At 42.4% G+C, this 22,150-nt stretch overlaps 1 pseudogene; it reads right to left on the reverse strand.

Moving 5' to 3' along the window:
• Positions 1 to 230: 230 nt before the first annotated feature.
• On the reverse strand, positions 231 to 8,632 carry LOC134370651 (actin-related protein 2/3 complex subunit 1A-like; annotated as a pseudogene).
• Positions 8,633 to 22,150: the final 13,518 nt, after the last annotated feature.

Below are 22,150 nucleotides of genomic sequence, written 5' to 3' on the forward strand. Positions count from 1 at the left end.
GGACGCCCCGCCCCCGGGACCGCCCCGGCCCCGCCCCTCTGGAACGCGCCCAGGAACCGCAGCCCACCCTCCTCGAGCCAACCCGCCCCCGAGTGGCCTCGGACTCTCGCGGAGCAGGTAGGGGAGCAGGCTCCAGGCCTAGCCCTGAGGAGAGCCCCCGGGCTACGAGGTGCTGCGTGTTTCTCGCTGCGCCCAACGACCCCACGCCGGTTCCTTGGCGTTTGGGGGCCTCAGTTCCCAGCCCCGTCCAGGTGGTGAGGGCCCCGCAGGTAGAACGGAGCTTTGCTGGTCAGGGGTCCCCTGGAGGCCCGGGGCTCATCCGCTGCACGTGGGAGCCGCGGGGGCGGGGCCGGCCGGGCGCCGCTTGCCCATTCGCGGGTTGCTTCCCGAGACTCGCTGTCGTCACCTTCGGGGCCGGGCCGGGGAGCCTCTGAAGCTCCATTGGCTGGCGCGCGGCCCCGCCCCCTCCCGCTGCTGGTCAACACGTTCGGGCGGGAAAAGAAGCAGGTTTCAAATTTGAAAACCAGAAGATGGGGGTGGGGTTGAACGGGGATCGGGGCCGCAATGCGCAGGCGCCGGCGGAGGGAACTCAGACCTGGCTCCTGCGGTCTGTTCGTTCCCGAGCCTGCCTGCCATATGCCCCCAGTAAGCCCCCGCTGTGCTTCAAGCTTCCTTTTGTGTCAAATGGGATAATCGCCTGGCTCCTCCTCCTCATCTGCAGGGAAACTGTTGTTGATACGAAAACCTCAGTGGGGTAACATCTTCCCAAACCAGGCCATACCATAGAAGCACGGGAGCTGGTTCTTTAGGGAGCCCTTTATTCTGGAGCCGATGGAGTTGGGATTCTCTCCTGTCGCTGCTATCTCAGCTGGGTGTGACTCGGGAAGTGACTTCCCATCTCTAAGCTCCGGGAGACCTGCTACAGTGTTGAAGGGTCAGAGCCAATGCCTGCACCGTGTCCAGTATGAAGGAGCATCCCATCTCTAAGGTCGGTGCCACCAGACGCAGGCTTCTGCCTCCCATGAGGCTTTTTGAACGTGACTTTCCTAGCCTTCCGAGGGAGTAGCTGCCAGGACTTCTAGGCGCAGCACCAGCGATTAACAGAAAGATGAAAGCAGCCGTAGCAGTGTGGCAATATTACTGCCAGGCGTGGGCTGAGTGTGACCCAGTAGCCCGGAAATAGAGAGCGGGGAGGATAGATTCTTTGTAAAAAGACAGTCCCGGGGTAAACACAGGCACATGCCAGTCAGTCCCGTTTCTTTGGAAAGAAAAACCTTGGAATTTCTTTGAGTCACTCCCAGAAGAATCACTGACATGCTCAGTTATGAACTGCAAAATATTTAGTGAGCCCTTAGTGGACACCAGGCTCTGTACTGGGGGATGGAGGATACAACAATGGGCAAAAACAGATGGAGTGCCTGCCTTTGCAGAGCTCACAGGCTTGAGAGGGAGAGGGCCCAGTACAGTAATCACAGAAAGGTAGAGTACCAGTTTTGAAAAGACACAATGCTGAGGGCACATGCAAAGGAGCATTTGTCCTAATCAGGGAGGTCACAGGTTTTTCTGGGGAAATGGATGGGTAAGTGTTATCTATGTATAGGAGGGATAGAAAATTCCAGACAAAGGCCCTTTCAGCATGTGCAAAGACCCTGAGGATGAAAGGAATGTGGCAGTATGCAGAATGAAACAAGGCCAGTGTGGCTAGTGTAGACACAGCAAAGAGGGCAGGCTGACACTGGAGAGGCTGGCGGGTCCCAGAACAGGCTGATGGTTCCTTAAACCCCCACCCTCAATTAGTTAGGTCTGAAGAAAGTCTTGTGAATGAATTTCCGATTTTATTTCACTAATGTCAGCACCCATTCAGCGCAGGCACAAACTTCTAGTCAGACATTTGGGACCCTCCAGGCCAGGCCTGGGAGTTGGAGTAGGATGGGGGCAGGGAGGTTCTGAAGTAGGAGAGTTCCCAGCAGAGGGAGGGAGCAAGGCACACTTGAGGAACTAAAGACACGAACAGGAGGTTGTGGAAATAGGCAGGGGCTGTAGGGAGGCTGGCGTACCCACACCAAGGAGCTTGGACTTCATCCTAGGAGCCATGGGGGGGATTCGAGCTAGAGAACAGCATGCAGCCTGAGGTCAACCTGGCCTCAGGCCTCCCATGAATATGAGTCAGGGCCACTGGCCGGGGGGAGACAGGAGCAAAACCTTCCAGGGAGCAGGGCAGGTGGGGGAGATGAGGCTTGGATCAACAGAGACAACAGGGCTCCTGCCACAAGCCCTTGGATGACCCTCTGGGCCCCTCTAAGAAAATGCTAGAGCTAGTGCCATCTGGGCCCAGAACTGGAGAGAGGAGCTCCAGGGCTCCTGCCCCCTCAGCGGTGACCAGTCTTAAAACATCTGTCCTAGATCCCCAGAGTCCTGCACTGCCTCTGGGGACTCCAGGGTGCAGCCTGAACACTTGAACCCTTCGGCCCCCTTGCCCTGTGACCTTGCCACCCCTTAGCCTTGCCTGTCCACAGTAATAGTGGTTATGCTGCCGGCACTTCACTTCAGGTACTGTCAGGAACTAGTGTCTTTTGGGTTCCAAAGGACAGAGACTGTGCCTGTGCTCTGGATGGGAAGGGTGAAGGGGACCCCCACTCTCTTGCCCCAGTCAGAATCCCTTGAAGAGGACAGCCTGTCCTGGGCTCACCATCCCCTCCCACCCTATGGACAGGATGCAGGAGGAGATGGTCCTGCTGTTCCCCCCAGAATGCTTTCATCTTCTTCCCTGCAGGTGAGAGCAGCATGGGAGCTGGGGGGGGGGGGAAGTTGGGGGCCTGGCTCAGACCCTGAACCCCTGCCCAGCCTCCTCCCTAGGCTCTCTGCCCCCTGTCTCTCCCCTTGCACTCATCCTCCCTTCTTCCCAGAGAGTAGCATTTCTTAGTCATGGAATTAATCAGGTTACAGCACCACAGTGGCTCTCCAAGGCCCTCAGGACAAATCTCAAGCTGGGCTGTGCCCCTCCTTCTGCCATGTCAGGGGACATGCCATGCCTTGTTCCCTAAGAATGCTGGTGAGGTAGCAGTCAGCAGACCCCAACTGAGAGGCCGCCACTGGAATGCCACCCCTAGGTTTCTGGAGCAGCAGAGCATAATGATTGAGCAGGTGGGTCAGCTGGTCCCTCTCTTGAAACTGCAGGGGAAGAAGCCATGAGGCCAGGCCTGCTGGACTAAGTCTCGGAAGTGGCTGACTGTACCAGTTACCCTGAGTGGGATCACTGCCTCTGCAGGATCGCTAGTATCTCCACTTTTTATTCACGATAGTTTGTTCTCTCTCTGTCTCTTTCTCTCTCTCTCTGCCTCTTTCTCTCTTTCTCTCTCTCCTTGATAAATCTGAATAGGAGTTTATCAATTTTATTAATCTTTTCAAAGAACCACATTTGCATTTAACCTGCCCCTTTGCTCCTCCCTCCTCAGGTGGAAATGTGGGTAATGCATTTTATTCCTTTCTTTTCTGTACACTGCTTTACCTGCATCCCACGAACTTTGATATTGTTTGGTTTGGTTTTGATGCAGATAGAGATGTCTTCAAATTTTCCTCGGAATTTTTCTCTTGACCTGTGACCCAGGGGTAACTTGGAGCAGGTTCTTTAATTTCCAGATATTTGGGAATTTTCTAGATATCTTTTTGTTATTGGTTTGTAATTTAATTATATTGTGGTCAGAGAATATTCTCTTATGGTTTTGATCATCTGAAATTTATGAAGGCCTGTATGGTCAGTGTATGATCCATCTTGATGAATGTTCCATATGCATGTGAAAGTGACATGCACCCTCCAGTTGTTCTGTGGTGTTTCAAAAATGTCAATTAGATTAAGTTGCAAAAAAATTCGATATCCTCACTAATTTTTTTCTCAACTTGTTCTATAATTACTAGAGGATAAGCATTAAAATCTCCAACTACAATTGTGGAATTATCTATTTGTCTTTTGAGTTCTGCCACATATTACTTTATGTATTGTAAAACTTTATTATTAGGTGCATATACATTTGTGATTGTTATATCTTCTTGACAGCTTTATTCTTTTATATTATGAAATATCTCTCTTTATCTTTGACAATCTCCTTTTTGGATTAGTTTGTCTGACATTAATATAATCACCACCACTTTTTTTTTTTTTTTTTTTTTTGGCAGCTGGCTAGTATGAGGATTCAAATACTTGAAGTTGGTGTTATAACATCAGCTTTCTTTTGGTTAGTATTTGTGTGGTCTATTTCTTCCATTTTTACTTGTAACCTTTTGGTGTCTTAGTATTTAACATATTTTTCTGGCAAATGGCATATAGTTGGGTTTTTTCCCCCTTTTGGTCTGATAATCTCTGCCTTTTAATTGCATTTAATAAAATTATTTTGATGTGGTTGGGTTTATTTTGTTTTGTATTTATCCCATTTGACCTTTTCCTTTTTTCCCTCCTTTTTTGGATTATTTGGGTCTTTATTAGCCTTCCATTTTATATCCACAATTGGGTTCTTATCTGTGCCTCTTTTAAGTGGTTTTCTAAGGGGTTATTTTAAGAATTATAATCTATGTCTTTAAATTGCCACAGTCTACAAGTCTTCACATTCTATCACAGTCTTCAAGAACTAACATTATACCATTTTATATATAATGTAAGAAACACACCATTATGCTTCCATTTACTCCCCACCATCCTTTTTACTATTGTTGTTATATATTTCACTTCTACATATATTATACCTCCTAAAACACATTGTTGTTTTGTTGGGGTTTTTTTCCCCCTCACGGTACAAAAGTATTTAATAAGCAACACATAAGTACAGAAAAACACCTAGCTTATAGCTCATCTTTAAAACCAGAATAACCAAGTGAAAAGTGTGTAGAGATTCTTATCTTTACTTAAAAACAAAAACAAAAACAAAGGTGCACATTGGAAATTGAACTACTATGTTTTTCTTCTTTCTAGAGATGTGACATACATGTAAAACTCATGGTTTTAAACAGTCAACTGACTTTTACAAAATTAGAAATAGTCTTTTCTATTTCACTGCACACTTACCATTTCCAGCATTCTTCAATCCTTCCTATAAATCAAGGTTTCATCTGGCCTCACTTCCCTTCATCCTGAGGCTCCTCCTTGGGTAGTTCTTGTAGTGTGGGTCTTCTAACAATAAATCTCCTAGCTTTTGCTTACCTGAAAGTATGTTTACCTAGTTTTCATTTTTGAAGCATATTTACACTAGATATAGGTTCTAGGTTGACAGCCTTTCAGCCCTTTAGCTGTGTCCCTCATCTGCCTTCTGACTTGCTTTTTTTTTTTCTGTTAGCTGAAATTCTTATTACTTTCCCCCTGTATGTAATGTATCTTTTTTCTCAATCTTATTTTAATATTTTCTCTATCTGTTCTGCTTTTATTTTATTTTTATTTATTTATTTTTGATGGCTGGCCAGTACCAGGATCCTCTGAACCCTGGACCTTCGTGTTATGAGCACTGAGTTCTAACAACCTGAGCTCCCCCGCCAGTGCCTCTGTCTGCTTTTAATATTTTCTCTTTGTTTTTGGTTTTCAGCTGCTGGCTGTGCTACACCTGGATGTGGTTTTCTTTGTGTTTGTCTTGCTTGGAGTGTTTTGAGCTTCTGGAAAAGTTTGAAGTTCTTTTTTCTTCAAATTTTTCCTGCCCTTTTCTTTCCTTCCTCTCCTACTCTAACCCCAATTCATGTATGTTGCCCAGCTCAGTAAAATCTCACAGGTAATTGATGCTGTTGATTTTTTGGTTTTTTTTTTTTTCAATCTCTGCTTCAGTTTGGAGAATTTCTATTTCTCTGTCTTCAAGTTTACTTATTCTTTCTTCTATAGTGTCTAATTTGGTGTTTAGCCCATCATTGTAGTTTTTATTTCAGCTATTATATTTTTCAGATCTAGAATTCCCATTTGGTTCATTTTTTTAACTTTTCGATCCATATCCTGAAATATCCCATTAGTCCATGTGTTATTTTCCTAGCATGCTGTAAAAAAGTATCATAAACTGGGTGGCTTAAGAAAGAGAAATTTATTGCCTCACATTTCTGGAGGCTGGAAGTCTGAAATCCAGGTGTCAGCAGGGTTGCTTCCTTCTGGGGGTTCTGAGGGAGAATCTGTTCCATGCCTCTTTCCTAGCTTCTGGTGGTTGCCAGCAACTTTTGGCATTCTTTAGCTTGTAGACATATCACATCAATCTCTGCTTCTATTTTCACATGGCATTTTCCCCTGTGTCTCTCTGTGTCCAAATTTACCTCTTCTTATAAGGACAACAGCCACTGAATTTGGAACCACCCTAATCAATATGACCTCATTTTAACTTAAATTACATCTGCAAAGACCCTATTTCCAGATAATGGCACATTCTGAGGTTCTGGATTTTTTTTTTTTTTTTTTTTGAGTGACACTATTCAACTCATCATACCTCTTCCCTATACAAATTGTTATTCTTTCACCATTAATTATTTTATATATTTATAATAGTCATTTAATGTCCTTTTCTATTAATTCCAATAACTTGGTTTTTCTGTGGAACTTCTTCTACTGACTATATTTTCTCTTGATTATAAAGCACGTTTTCCTGCTTCTTGTGTCTTATAATTTTTTATTGATTCTAGAATATAAAAGAAAAGTGAAGAAAAGTATAATGGAGTATAATTATTTTGAAGTACATATATTTTTGTTCTGTTTTTATTTTTCTGAAAGCACAAGTCCTTAACTGCCTAACAGAGTCAAGAGCTTATCATCAAGATCTTGTTAGAGTTGAGCTGAGCTTTGTGAGTTTACCCAATTGTCCAGTTAGAAGGAACAAAGTCTGCGACAAGACAGCCCTCACTTTTTTTTTTTTTTTTTCTTTTTTCACATTCAGTACTTTGATTTTCTAGCGGAAAATTTACTCACCTCTCTCATCCTTTCCTTTAAGATAGTGTGACAATTTTTCATAATAAATTACTTAAAGGGCCGGCCCGTGGCTCACTCGGGAGAGTGTGGTGCTGATAACACCAAGGCCACGGGTTCGGATCCCATATATGGATGGCCGGTTTGCTCACTGGCTGAGCGTGGTGCTGACAACACCAAGTCAAGGGTTAAGATCCCCTTACCGGTCATCTTTAAAAAAAAAATAATAAAATAAATAAATAAATAAATAAATAAATTACTTAAAGAGAAGCTTTGGTCAAGAATAGAATGAAATAGCAAAAACAAAACAAAACAAAACAAAACAAAAAAACCCAACCCAAACTAAAACAAAAAACAACAGCAGCAAAAAAATCACTGCTGCTTTTAAAAAACCAACACTTCCACCAATTTTATTCAAAGAAAACCACACAGTATTTGTGCGACCTGGGTTTCAGTGTTTGCTGGGGGCTGGCTTTCCTCCCAGCACGCAGTTGGTAGAGCTGCGGTCAGCCGCTGTTCTCATGCTGGGTCACAGAGGCTCACTCACTCCACACTATCCGGAGGCCCTGGATAGAAGACTCTAAGGTCCTGAAGTCCCAAATGGTCATGACTCCATCGATGCCAGTAGTGCAAAATTTGCCACAATCTTGCTTGTCCACCTCGTGAATAGACACGCCTGCCTGATGCTATTGTAGAGCAGTGTCTCCAAGGCTGTATTGCGGTCCTCAGCGGTGGCCTTCCTGTCCATGCTTCAAAGCGTCCCATGCAGACAGGTTGCTGGATGCTCTGTTTGGAGTGTCTAGCTTGGACACAAAAGTCAAGCAGCTGTGGTCATTGTAAATAAACAGCACCGGCCAGCAACATGGCCAGCAGCTACATACAACACTGTTCTCTGAAACAAACGATACACTCGAGTGGCAGGAACTCTGCTTTCGGAGTCGAGACCTGCGCACTTTTTGAGGCATCAGCAATGGACATGGTGATGTCATGGTTGACCCAGGCCAGGCGGCTCCCACTGGTGGAGAAGCCGACCCCATGGATCCATCCACCGGTGCCACTGCCACCAAACTCTGACAGCTGACCAAAAGGCATCTTGCTGCCCCAGAGTGTGCTGGCAGGCTTTTCATCCACTTCTTTAATGTAGGCAGAAAACATGCTGCATTTGAAGTCGCATGATCCTGCTGCCAGTGAAACATTGTTGGGATGCCAACCCAAGCTGAGGACCGTGGAGGGAATAGGCTTTTTAATGTGCCTGCCGACCCACCAGTCACTGTCAGACTCGGAGTAACAAACGGAAGTGAGTCGTGCTCCACTTCCCACCGCAAACTTGTTGGTGGGGACCACTTCACAAAAGTGGCTGCATGTTAATTCTCAGGATCACCAGGGTTAGCATCCAGACACCATCTTTCTGACTCCAGACAGTATTTCAATCTGTCCGGCAAGTGACAATGTGGTCGCTCTTGGGAGCCCAGTGGATACCTGTGATGTGTCTATTGTGCTCCTTGAGTTCATGAGCTTTCATTCACTGGCTCCCGCTCTTCTTACAGATGTGCACTTCACGATTACTGGGGCTAAAGGCAATCTGGATATGGTCCCTGTGCCGGCATGGCAGGTGATTGGCTCTAGTACGAGCAGATGCAGGGACATTATTCTTAGTGTTTTCAAAAGATAGAAAGCTGGGGTCAGGGCAGTCTGAACAGGCTCAAAGCTGAGAATTTGGGGACTAGTCGGTGCAAACAGACTCACATCTCTCACTTCTGACACCAACTGCAAGTTCAGAGGTTCACAAAATCACCCCCAGGGATAGTAACTCACTAGAAGGACTCACAGAACCCACTGAAGCTGTTATACTTGTTGTACAAACCATATTATACACTTTATTTCAGGGGAAGGATAGATTAAAATTAGCCCAGGGAAGAAGCAGCACACACAGAGTCTGGGGAAGTAGGAAATGCAGAACGTCTGTTGTCCTCTCCCTGGAGAATCAGGACAAATTGTTTTCCTAGTATCAATATGTAATAACACACACAGAGTACTGCCAACCAGGAAGGCCAAGCTGAGACAGTATAGTTACAATTTCTTACCTAGGAATCATCACTGCTTCTGGTACCTGCAGTTGCAGCCCTGGTCCTGTGACACTGTGTCAGGCAGGACAAAAGAAGTTGAGGTGATGTGAGGAAAAAAGAAAAAAAGTATCCGCATACCAGTGAGTGAGGCCTTTCTCCCTCTCCCTCAGATCCCCCAGAGAAGCAGAGAAATCTATCAAGGTGGTGTCCTCCCTGGGCCCCCCTCATGTTAGGTGTGAACAAACACTTGTGAAGGTGTGCAAACCAGCCCTTCATGCCTTTACATCCCCGTTTTAGTCAACAAATGTTTTGTAAAATTTGTCAGAATCAAAATGGAGTCACTTGTGTCAAGTCCTGACAAAATAGAGTCAGGAAAGGACAGGAAGGGAGAGTTCTCACCCATGTATGCCTGATAAAAAGAACTATCACAAAAGACTACAGAAAACACAACATCACAAAGGCCACCACAACCTTACACAGAAAATATTTCTGTAAGGGCATCTGTCCAGCAACTCCCTGTGCAACCTTGAACTGACACCACCCTTGTTATTGATCCTTGTAGCTAAGGATAATTGATACAAAATAAGTTATATAATTCTCCTTCTTTTGCCTTTAAAAACTTTCCCTTGCCTCAACTCCCCTGACACGTAGTTTATTATGGCACACATATTTCCATTGCAATGCTCCTCCTAAATAAATGTCTTTTTTTTTTAGAGAGTCTTCTTCTCTGTTATTTAGGTTTGACAGTTTCAATTGCCTCTTCCAATTCATCAATTGCATGGAAGAGGATAGCTCTCTGCCAATTGTTGGACATTATGAGCTGTAAAATCTGTTCTTCAGTCTGAAGAAACGTGACCTGGTAGTCTGAAATGGTGCAATATCTATGTTCTGGTCCTTTTACTGTACTCTGAGCATTTGCCTCTACCATCTGTAAGCTAAGCTTAGTTCAGATGACTCCATTCCTGCCAGGACCTATTTATAGTCTCCCAGGGCTATAGGCATCAAGTCATGCCAGATATGTGTGGGGCCTTCCCTGTAAGAGTCTGCCCCACAGTCACCTGCAGTCTCTGTCTCTCTTGTTGGCAGACAACAGTTCTTACTGGCATTTTGTGCCTCAGAGGATGCAAGAGGAACATGTCTAGACTCAGTCCATCTTTGCAGTGCTGCCGCCCCTCCCCGCCATGCCCACTCGTTTGATAGGTCCAGGTGGTTGCCTCAAGTGAGGGCACCAGAATATCCACTCACTGGTTCTGAACACCTTCCTACCCTAGGAAGGGGTTCTTTTGAGGGGCACCAACATGTCTTACTTTAATGTGTCCCTCAAATTCCCATGGTGGTTTCCAAAGGGCTATGCCCCAAACAGGCAGCCTGTCAATAGTTTCCCATTGCCCTTCTGCCTGACAATATGAGCAGTACAAATCCAAACACAGGGGCAAATGGCATGCAATTCATCCCACCGAGTTGATTTGCTTTTACCTCTTTGGAGTGGCAGCCTTCCAAACAGGAAACTGTCCTGTCACCTCAAAACTTCCATCCATAAACCAAGTAGCTCTCTGTTGGTCAATAGCTGTTCATAGGGCACTGCCCAAGAGGCCCACATGGCCATAGGATCCAGCTCCTCAGGTGGTTCCAAAGTCAACCCTAGGGGAAAAGAGCTTTCCTGCTCAGGAGCACCTCCTTGCATTCCCCTACGCATTAACTCCTGCATAACTCATTTCCATTTTTTCTTTTCTTTTCTTTCTCTTTTTGGCAGCTGGCCAGTATGGGGATCCGAACCCTCAACCTTGATGTTATTTCCGTTTTTTAATGAACTCTTCCAGACACTACCCTCCTCATCAGAGCATTTATCCAACATCACCTGAGACATTATGGTTATTTTTGGTTTGAAGGTTATTTTATGTCCTTAAGTCATAGGGGCAATCTCAACTGAAGTCCAATAGCAAGTTAGTAAACGTCCCTCAAATGGAATTTTTTGGGGTGCAAAATCTCAGCAGTTGCCACTAGATGGAATTCACAGGCTTTTGCTATAAGCTTGATACTGTGCTCCACACAGGGCTATTGTACAGCAAATTAACGACTGTATGGCCGTGGGCAATCTTACTGGTGCCCATCCAGCATGTCCAATCAATATTGGCAGATGAAAAGATTTATATGCCTTCTTTTTTACCATGCTAGGTAGGGGAAGCATTCCCCAGTCAGATCCAATATCCATCTCCATAATACGTTCAGGTAAAGGAGATGCAAACACTTCACATAAAACCTGTTCAAACCTTCCCATTTCCATCCCTCACATTTAATTCCTCGTATTCTTCCAATCTCTCACTCCTGTCAGGACTTCACAAATAGGTTTTAAAATCACAGTGCATGGGGGTCCCATATAAAGGAGTCCCAGAAAAGTCTCTTCTACAGCCTCTGGTCGTTTGTCCATATGTCCATGATCACTCATGTCCATGTGGCCTTGGGTCCCCAGGGGAGGTCTGTCATTATCTGGTTAGATTGTGGGACCACTGCCCCAGGTGACTGCAGATCAGCTTTCTCCTTGTCATTTTTGCCTTCCAGCTTTTTTAATTCCTCCAAACTATCATTTAGGGCCCTTCACTATTGGGGGCCAATGGATGCTCCCATCAATCCACCCAACTTCCAAGAGTGTTGGATTATGACCTTTGTTTTGACCCCACCAATGTCTGCTTTATTCATCCCATTTCTTAATAACCATTTAATAATTTCCACATTGCTGGGATGGGTCGGATGAGTCTCTTGACTGTCCCCTTTGACTTCCCCATTCTCTGGTGAATCATTCCAGTAGTCTTCACTGTTTGTTGTTTCAGCATCATTCTTCCCTTTGATAGTGGCCCTGAGGCTAGAAGCTGTAGCTAGAATGAGCTATAATTCAAGTTTGGCCTAATCTCAGGATCTGCCTTAACACTCTATTTTGCTTTCATTTTAGCTGCTACAAATAACAATAACATGGTATATTTAGCTTGTTTCTTGTTACTTTGCATTTTCTTATATATCCAGTCAACTAATATGTTGGGAGTTGGATCCATCATTTCTAAAATCCATTATTAACTTTTGCTTCCAATAACTGATTGCAGCATAGCTGCAGTTCCATACCATGGTGAACCTATGGCCCTCCAGGAAACAAAGGGTATCATACCTCTTTGTCTTATCCAATTCCTACAGACAGTAAATGACTCATCTCTGAGCATATCTTTCATATTCAAAGCAACCAATCCAGAACCCATATCCCCAGCCATCTCTTTACTGGGACTTTTACACTCTGGGCCACCATTTTTCTGCCCTAATCACCCCAGGGCCAGAGACCAGACAATTTAGGGACAGCCCTACACCCCAGAGTGTACCAAATTACTCAAACTAGGCAATCCTAAGTCTGCTCACCCTGCCTCACCACAATGAAGGCTCTTGCTTGCAGTTCCCCTCTCTCTCCTTCCACCTCCTGATCAACCCTGGTGCTTACCCATGAGGCCCTGTGTTGGCATGCTGTGCCGTGCCTCCTGTTTCTAGGGAACTGTGAGTATAAACTTCTTTCATGGCAGTTGTGTCTTACTATACCTGATGAAGACAAATTTGGGGTACCCTTACAACTGGTGCAGTGGGCAGGGTGGTTGGATACTAGATGGAGATGATATGTTCTTATATTGCTGTTGGCTTATTAACTGGATCCAACAGGCAGAGCCCAGTGCCTGGGAAGGCCCCACTGCCCCTTGATGGCTGCTGCCTTGTGTTGTTTGTGGTCAGGTGTTGCGATGGTTTCCCAGCCTAAAGGGTAGAGCTCGAAAAGCTGAGTGCCCACCCACCCACAGCTGCTGCACAGGTGAGTGTGTCGAGTGCCTGGGACTGAGTGCCCAGAGCCTCTCAACACCTTTCTCCACACTGGTAGGGCACCCAGGTGCCAGGAGAGAGCAGCTGGGGTGTACAGGTAATTGGCTACATCAGTTTCTCAAAAAGGTCCTTCTGAAGGGGACAAGGAGTGATTACCCTTCTAGTGTCATGGGATGAGTCTAATCCATTGACCAGGCAGCACTGACAAGTGGTGGGGCCAACTGAGTCATTTAATGAAAGTGTATATTGTTGGGCTGGCCCATGGCTCACTCGGGAGAGTGCAGTGCTGATAACACCAAGGCTGTGGGTTCGGATCCTATATAGGCATGGCCGGTTCACTCACTGGCTGAGCGTGATGCTGACAACACCAAGTCAGGGTTAAGATCGCCTTACCGGTCATCTTTTTTAAAAAAAAAAAAGAAAGTGTATATTGTCTGTGGCAATATATGCCCTCAGGCACTGGATAAACTACTTCCCCTTTTCCTTCTGAGCCTTGCTGAGTCCAAAACTTCAGTCTGTTCCATGGGGCAGTGAGAGAGTACCCTGCCTGAACACCTGCACATATATTGCAGGCGACTTGTGAGGTCAGTGTGAGGTTGTCCTCTTCAGGTGATCCTGGCACCTGCAAATGCTGTTGTTCAGGCCGTAAACTTCTCTGCTGTTGTCTGCTTACTACTGTCCCAATTTGTCCCCTGAACCTGCAGGATATAAGGGTCCCCATCCCTGGAGACCAGTGGTTTAATGTTTAATGAAAAGGGGGAAAGGAAAGAAATATCAGATTCTGGCTCTCCCCAAACCCCTGAGGATATGTTCTAATTAATGGACACATGCAGCAGCCCCCACCTCAGAAAGGTGTGATTATTAAAGGTTCAGATCTTTCAGGAATAAAGGTTGGGGTTATACCACCAGGTAATCCATCAACACCTGCCAAGGTGAGCGCTGAGGGTGAGGGGGACTTAGAAGGGATATGGGAGGTGGGTGAAGATGAGAACCAGTTGTGGCTCTGAGGCAGCAATGGGGACTGTAGTTTCTTTCACTAACCTTCCTTTTCTCAGTTATCCTCCTGCCAAGAAAGGAGGCCACCAGGAACTGTGGAGCAGCTGAACCTGCACAGACAAGTAGATCTGTGTGGTGCATCAGGTGGACTGCAGTGGCCGTGAACATGAGCTGATCAGATCTCCTGCTGCAGGGGGTGTACTTGACCAGCAGCCCAGCTTCATCCCCTCTGGATCCACTACGATGTTTTCACTGAGGCTACACATGCCCTGAGCTACTCCTGGCCAAAGACTGGGCACAGGGGGCATCTAAAGGCAGGTCTATTTCAGCAAGAGTCCTCTTTCTGGCTCGAGAACTCCACTTCAGCTTGACTGAACCTATCTTGGAACTGCGCTGCAGTCTGAGACTCTTCCTGCCCGATTCTTCATCCTTCCTTCCCTCACTCCACAGGTGTCTGACCTGCACTGTGGTCTAAAGCTTCTCCCTACCTTCACCTGCTCCCTGCACCAGAAAATCTCTACCTCATCTAATCCAGTCGTGGCATCTGCTTTTTGGTGAACCCAAACTACTGCAGATATGTGACCTTTCTCTTTCTGATGCGGAACTTTGGGGGCTGCCACTGCAATTTCATCTCCATGTTTGACTTCTGTGTCCACATTGCAAACTCAGACAGTGTAAAGGGCTATTATTTATTGGACTCTCCAACCTCAACAATACTTAAAGAAGTCTTAAATTTTTAATACCTTTTTCTATAAAGCTTTTATGCATTTTCCTTGTTAGATGCTTTGTTTTGTTATTATTTTTTAGGTGATTATTGCTGGAGGAATGTTTTTGATTTTTTAGAACTTGGGATCTTGTATTTGGCAACTCTTGCTAATTCTATGACTGTGTCTTATGTTTTCTATATTGTTGACCATTTTGTTTGCAAATAATGAGTTTTGTCTTTCCTCTTCTGTATTTTTTTTTTTTTTTTTTTTTACTTATTTCTTTCTCTTGTCTTATTATGTGAGCCAGACCCTCCATTACCACCATGTCCAACTGTATTGGTATAGCTGGCATCTTTTCTTGTCCCCAACGTACAAAGCATACTGTTTGCTGTAGGTTTTTATTAAATAGCCTTTGTAACATTAAAGAAATTCCCATACATTCCTTCTTTTTGTTTGTTGAGAACAAAAAGTTTCCTGCAACTCAAGAAGACAAAGTTAATTTTTCCTTCAGTTCCCTAATTTAGTGAATTACAGGGATACATTTCTGCTCAGAAAGTATAACAGGTTGAATATCCCTTATCCAAAATGCTTGGGACCGGAGGTGTTTCCAATTGCAGATTTTTTTTTGGTTTTTGGATTTTTTTAGATTTTGGAATCTTTGCAGAAATACATACCAGTAGCACATCCCTCATCGGAAAATCCAAAATCTGAAATGATCCAGTAAGCATCATTCAGTGCTCAAAAAGTTTCAAATTTTGAGCAATTCAGATTTCAAATTTTGGGGTGAGGGATGTTCAACCTGTATTGTTTTTAATAAACTACATTATTTGCATCATGTATCAGAAAGAGCTAGTCCGTCCGAATGTTATTTGGTGGTATGTTTTCAGTTTTTGGATACAAAGGATTTTTTAAGCTATCATTTTTTTTTTTAAAGATGACCGGTAAGGAGATCTTAACCCTTGACTTGGTGTTGTCAGCACCACGCTCAGCCAGTGAGTGAACCGGCCATCCCTATATAGGATCCGAACCTGTGGCCTTGGTGTTATCAGCACCGCACTCTCCCGAGTAAGCCACGGGTTGGCCCTGAGCTATCATTTTTTGTTGTTGATTTCCATTTAATCTCCATATTTCTTAAAGTCTCTTCACAAATGTCCTTGTCATTATTTCCTCCCAGGGTCTTTTGGGATACTTCTTTGACCTGATCTTTCAACTTATTAATTTATTGAATACTTTTTGTTATCAATCCATCTACTGATTCCTTTATGTCACCTAAAGTTTCAGGCCCCATATCTCCTATTTGTTCTAAGTGCTTATTCCTTCTTCATGTTTCCAATAGCCTATCTCATCTCCAGGGAAACTCTTTACTCTGTCAGGCTTATTAGTGTGAGTTCCTCAGTCATATACGTGTATACACATTTATATATATTTATATATATTGACTATATATAGAATTAATTTTATTTACATTAATTATGTGTAATCATATACATAAAATCTTTGTTACATGAGTTCAATTCATTTACATTTACTTATTTGTTTATTTTTTGCAGCTGGCTGGTGCAGGGATCCGAACCCTTGACCTTGGTGTTATCAGAAACACACTCTCACAAGTGAGCCACTGGCTAGCCATACACTTATTGAAATAATTGACATTTTGATCTCAACTCTCTTATGTCATATTTACTCAGTATTGCTTTATTTTTACAGCATTTCATTCTCTGTATGATTGGTTTGCTTTTGTTTTTGTATTTCTTTTTTCTCAAGGTCCATTGAATCCTGGACCTTGGTGTTATCAACACCACACTCTAACGAACTGAGCTAACCAGCCAACCCCGAATAATGTTTTTTATTTTATTTTATTTGGCAACTGGCAGGGAAGGGGATCTGAACCCCTGACCTTGATGTTACCGACACCATGCTCTAGTCAAGTGAGCTAACTGGCCAGCCCCTGCTTTTGTAATTCTTTTGGAAATGAGGAAGGTTTGTATTTCTGGTTACTTTTTATGTTAATTACTTTTATAAGGTCCTCAGGTTCTTTTCCTTATTTAAAGATTTTTGCTATTTGATTTACCAGCTTTAAAAAATTCCTGGGATACCTACCTGTTATATAAGTTCCCCTTGCTGTCTCCCAAATCTTGCACATTTTGGTTACATTACAATATTTCTACCTTGACAGAGCATATAAGGTTCCCATACAATTCCTCCACCCTCTTCCCCATATTTGTTTTACAGTTAGATCCACAAATGACATATTCAAGGCACCAAGAGTCCGTTTGCCAGTCTCTCAAATCATCTTGTTGGATAAAGCTCATTCTTAGGAAGGACCCATAAATACCGTATTTCTTGTTTTTGTATTTTTCTTCCTGTATTTTTTTCTTTCTTTTCCTTCCTTTTTAAAATTTTTTTTAATTTTTTTGATTTCTAAAGCTGTTTTTCCTGGCATCTTAATACTTGAAGGATAACTCAGCTGCATTTAAAATCATTGGCTAATACAGGCCCACCTCAGAGATATTGTGGGTTTGGTTCTAGACCACCGCAATAAAGCAAATCACACAAATTTTCTGGTTTCCCAGTGCGTAAAAAAGTTATGCTTACACTATACTGTGGTCTATTAGATGTGCAACAGCATTATGTCTAGAAAACAATGTACATACCTTAATTAAAAACACTTAATTGCTAAAAGCAATTAAGCATCTGAGCCTTCAGTGAGTCATAATCTTTTTGCTGGTAGAGGGTCTTGCCTCAATGTTGATGGCTGCTGACTAATCATGTGTTGGTTGCTGAAAGTTTGAGTAGTTTAGCTGTGACAATTTCTTAAAATAAGACAACAGTGAAGTTTACTGCATTGATTGAGGCTTACTTTCATGAAAGATTTCCCTGTTGGGCCAGCCCGTGGCTCACTTGGGAGAGTGTGGTGCTGACTACACCAAGTCAAGGGTTAAGATCCCCTTACTGGTCATCTTTAAAAAAAAAAAAAAAAAAAAGATTTCCCTGTAGCATGCAATGCTGTTTGATACCATTTTACCCACAGTAGAACTTCTTTAAAAATTGGAGTCAATCCCCTCAAGCACTGCCACTGCTTTATCAACGTTTTTAAATGTAATAATCTAAATCCTTTGTTGTCATTTTAGCTATGTTCACAGCAACTTCACTAGGAGTAGATTCCATCTTTCTGGAAATCCTAGCCAGAGCAATTAGGCAAGAGAAATAAATAAATGACATTCGAAGTGGAAAAGAGGAAGTCAAATTGTCCCTGTTTGCAGATGACATGATCTTATATACAGAAAAACCTAAAAGCTCCACCAAAATATGCTTAGAACTGTAAACAAATTCAGTAAAATTATAGAATACAAAATCAACATACAAAAATCAATAGCATTTCTATATATCAATAATGAGTAAGATGAAAAATAAATCAGGAAAACAATCCCATTTATAAAAGCTACTAAAAAAAAATATATATATATATATATATATATATATATATATAACACCTAGGAATTAATTCAACCAAAGAGGTGAAAGATCTCTACAAGGAAAGCAATAAAACACTGATGAAAGAAATTGAAGAGGACACAAAGAAATGGAAGACATTCCATGTTCATAGGTTGGCAGAATTAATACTGTGAAAGTAACCATTCTACTAAAAGCAATTTACAGATTCAGTGCAATCTCTATCAAAATACCAATGACATTCTTCACAGAAATAGAAATAACAATCCTAAAATTTGTATGGAACCACAAAAGACCCCAAATAGCCAAAGCAATCCTGAGCAAAAAGAACAAAGCTGGCGGCATCACACTACCTGACTTCAAAATATACTACAAAGCTATAGTAACCCAAACAGCATAGTACCAGCATAAAAACAGACACACAGACCAATGGAACAGAACAGAGAACCCAGAAATAAAGCCATGTATTTACAGCCAACTGATTTTCAATAAAGGTGCCAGAGTATTCATTGGGGAAAGGACATTCTCTTCAATAAATGGTGCTGGGAAAACTGAACAGCTGTATGCAGAATAATGAAACCAGACCCTTATCTCTCACCATATTAAAAAATCAACTCAAAATGGATTAAAGACTTAAATGTAAGACCCAAAACCATGAAACTACTAGAAGAAAACATAGGAGGAATACTTCAGGACATCGGGCTGGGCAAAGACTTTATGAAGAAGACCTCAAAAGCACAGGCGACAAAAGCAAAAATAGGCAGACGGGATTACATCAAACTAAAAATCTGCACAGCAAACAATCAATAATGAAGAGATAATCTGCTGAATGGGAGAAAATAGATGCAAATTATGCATTCTGAAAAGGGATTAATATCTAGAATATACAAGGAACTCAAACAACTCAATAGCAAGAAAAATAATCCAATCAAAAAGTGGGCAAATGAGCTGAATAGACATTTCTTAAAAGAGGACATGCAAATGGCCAACAGGTATATGAAAAAAATGCTCAACATCACTAATCAGGTAAATGTAAATCAAAACCACAATGAGATACCATCTCACTCTGGTTAGAATGGCTATTTCCAAAAAGACAGAAAGTATCAAATGCTGATGAGGATGTGGAGAAAGGGGAACTCTTATACACTGTTGGTGGGAACTGGTTAGTTCAATTGGTTAGAGCGTGGTGCTGATAACGCCAAGATCCAGAGTTCTATCCCTGTTACAGGCCAGCTGCCAAAAGTAAATAAATATATATAGAATTACCATATGATCCAGCAATCCCACTACTGGGTACACATTCAAAGTAAAGTAAATCAGTATATCGAAGATATACTTGCCCATGTTTACTGCAGCACTATTCACAATAGCCAAGATATGGAATCAACCCAGGTGTCCATCAACAAATGAATGGATAAAGAAAATGTGGTGTATATACATAACTGAATACTCTCAGCCATAAAAGAATGAAACCCTGTCACTCCCAGCAAAATGGATGAATGTGGAGGATATTATGTTAAGTGAAGTAAGCCAGGAAGAGAAAGAGCAATACATTTTTTTTTTTTTTTTTTTTTTTTTTTTTTTTTTTTAAAAGATGACCGGTAAGGGGATCTTAACCCTTGACTTGGTGTGGTCAGCACCACGCTCACCCAGTGAGCGAACCGGCCATCCGTATATGGGATCCGAACCCGGGGCCTTGGTGTTATCAGCACCGCACTCTCCCGAGTGAGCCAAGGGCCGGCCCAGAGCAATACATTTTTGTACTCATATTTGGAAGTTAAGTAAGTTGATCACATGGAAGTAGAGAGTAGAATGGAGGTTACCAGAGGCTGGAAAGGGGAGGTGGGAAGGGAGAGAGTGGGAGGCCAGTTAATGGATACAAAAGTACAGCTAGATAGGAGAAAGCAATATTTAGTGCTCTATAGCAAAGTAGCATAACTATAATTAGCAACAACATATTGTATACTTTCAATTAGCTAGAAGAGAGGATTTTGAATGTTTCCAACACAAAGAAATGATAAACATTTGAGGTAATGTGGAAAAACTCAGTGGTTGCCAGGGTTTCAGGGGATGAGAGAGGGAGGGAGGGATGAATAGGTGGAGCACAGAGGATTTTTAGGGCAGCAAAATTATTCTGTATGATACTGTAATGGTGAATACTTGACATAACACATTTGGCAAAACCCACAAAACTGTACAATGCAAAGAGGGAACCCTAATGTAAAATTGTTAATAATAATATATGAATATTGATTCATAATTGTAACAAACATACCACACTAATGTAGCATGTCAAAAATAGGAGAAACTATGGGAATGATCTGTACTTTCTGCTCAATTTCTCTGTAAAACTAAAACTACCACAAAAATAAAGAAAACAAAAGAAACCACTTTCTTTGCTCATTCATAGGAAGCAACTCCTCATCTATTTTGAAAGATATTTTTGCTGGATGTGGAATTTGGGGTTGATAGCTTTCTATTTTTCAGTACTTTAAACATGTCATTCCATTTCTTCTGGCTTGCACAGTTTCTGGTGAGAAGCATACTATAATTCTTATCTCTGTTCCTCTGTATGTAATGTGTTTCCCCACCCCACCCCACCCCATGCTTTCCAGATTTTCTCCATCTTTTTCCCCCCCAGCAAACTATGTTGTTTCTCTGTACATTATTTGCTTTTTTCTTTGTGCGGGGAGGCTTAGTCTGCTTGAGGTTCTCTAGTATTTGTGGATACAGTAGCCACCCCCCATATCTGCAGTTTCACTTTCTGCAGTTTTAGTTAGCTGCAGTCAACTGTGGTCCAAAAATATGAAATGGGAAATTCCAGAAAAAAACAATTCATATCTTTTAAACTACATGCCATTCTGAGTACTGTGATGAAATCTTTCACCATCCTGCTCTGTCCAGCCCAGGACATGAATCATCCCTTTGTCCAGCATATGCACGCTATATTTGTCACTTATTAGCCACCTGTTATCAGATCGACTGTCACAGTACTGTAGTGCTTCTGTTCAAGTAACCCTTACTTTACTTAATAATGGCCCCAAAGTGCTAGAATAGTGATGCGGGCAATTCAGATATGCCAAAGAGAAACTGTAAATTACTTCCTTTAAATAAAAAGGTGAAAGTTCTCGACTTAAGGAAAGAAAAAAAAATAACATGCTGAGATTGCTAAGATCTATAGTAAGAATGAACCTTCTATCTGTGAAATTGTGAAGAAAAAAGAAATTCAAGCTAGTTTTGTTGTCACACCTCAAACTGCAAAAGTTATGGCCACCATGCATGATAAGTTCTTAGTTAAGATGAAAAAGGCATTAAATTTGTGGGTGAAAAACAAGTACAAAAATGTGTTCCAATTGATGGCAACTGGGTTTGATGCTATGCACGGTTTCAGGCATCTACTGGGGGTCTTGGAATGTATCCCCCACAGATAAGTGGGGATGACTGTATGTGGTTTGATGTCCTACATTAGTATGAGAAATTTTTCAATTATTAACTCTTCAGATATTTCATCTGCCAATTCTCTCTCTCTTCTCCTTGTGGAACTCCAATTACACACATGTTAGACCATTTGATATTGTCTCATACCTTGAGAATACTCTGTTCTGTTGTTTGGTCCCCCCCCCTTTTTTTCTCTTTGCGTGTCTGTTTGGGTGCTCTCTATTGACCTGTTTTCAAGTTCACTGAGCTGTGTCAAATTGATTGATGAGCCCATTGAAGGAATTCTTCATCTCCGATTTCACGATTTTTACTTCTGGCATTTCCACTTAATTCATTCTTTTGGTTCCATTTCTCTTCTGAAATTCCCCACAAATTTCAGGCAAATTGCGTACGTTCCCCACTATATCTTTTTTTTTTTTTTTAAAGAAAGTATATTCATTAAATATTCACAAAGGATATCATTGCTGATTTTGGAAACCAAAAAGGTCTATACGTCAAATATTAGAATGATTATAATTTAGCAAGTTGGCTAAATTTAAGATTAATATTTACAAAAAGATTTGTCTTGGTCAGCAATAAACAGAAAATCCCCAATAATTATTTTATAAAGCCTAGAAAAGTATTAGTGACCTACAAATAAATGTAAGAAATAATTTGTGAGGGCTGGCCCATGACTCACTTGGGAGAGCATGGTGCTGACAACACCAAGTCAAGAGTTAAGATCCCTTTACTGG

The sequence above is a fragment of the Cynocephalus volans genome, chromosome 2, assembly GCF_027409185.1.
Source record: "Cynocephalus volans isolate mCynVol1 chromosome 2, mCynVol1.pri, whole genome shotgun sequence".
In the NCBI taxonomy this organism is placed as follows: domain Eukaryota; kingdom Metazoa; phylum Chordata; class Mammalia; order Dermoptera; family Cynocephalidae; genus Cynocephalus; species Cynocephalus volans.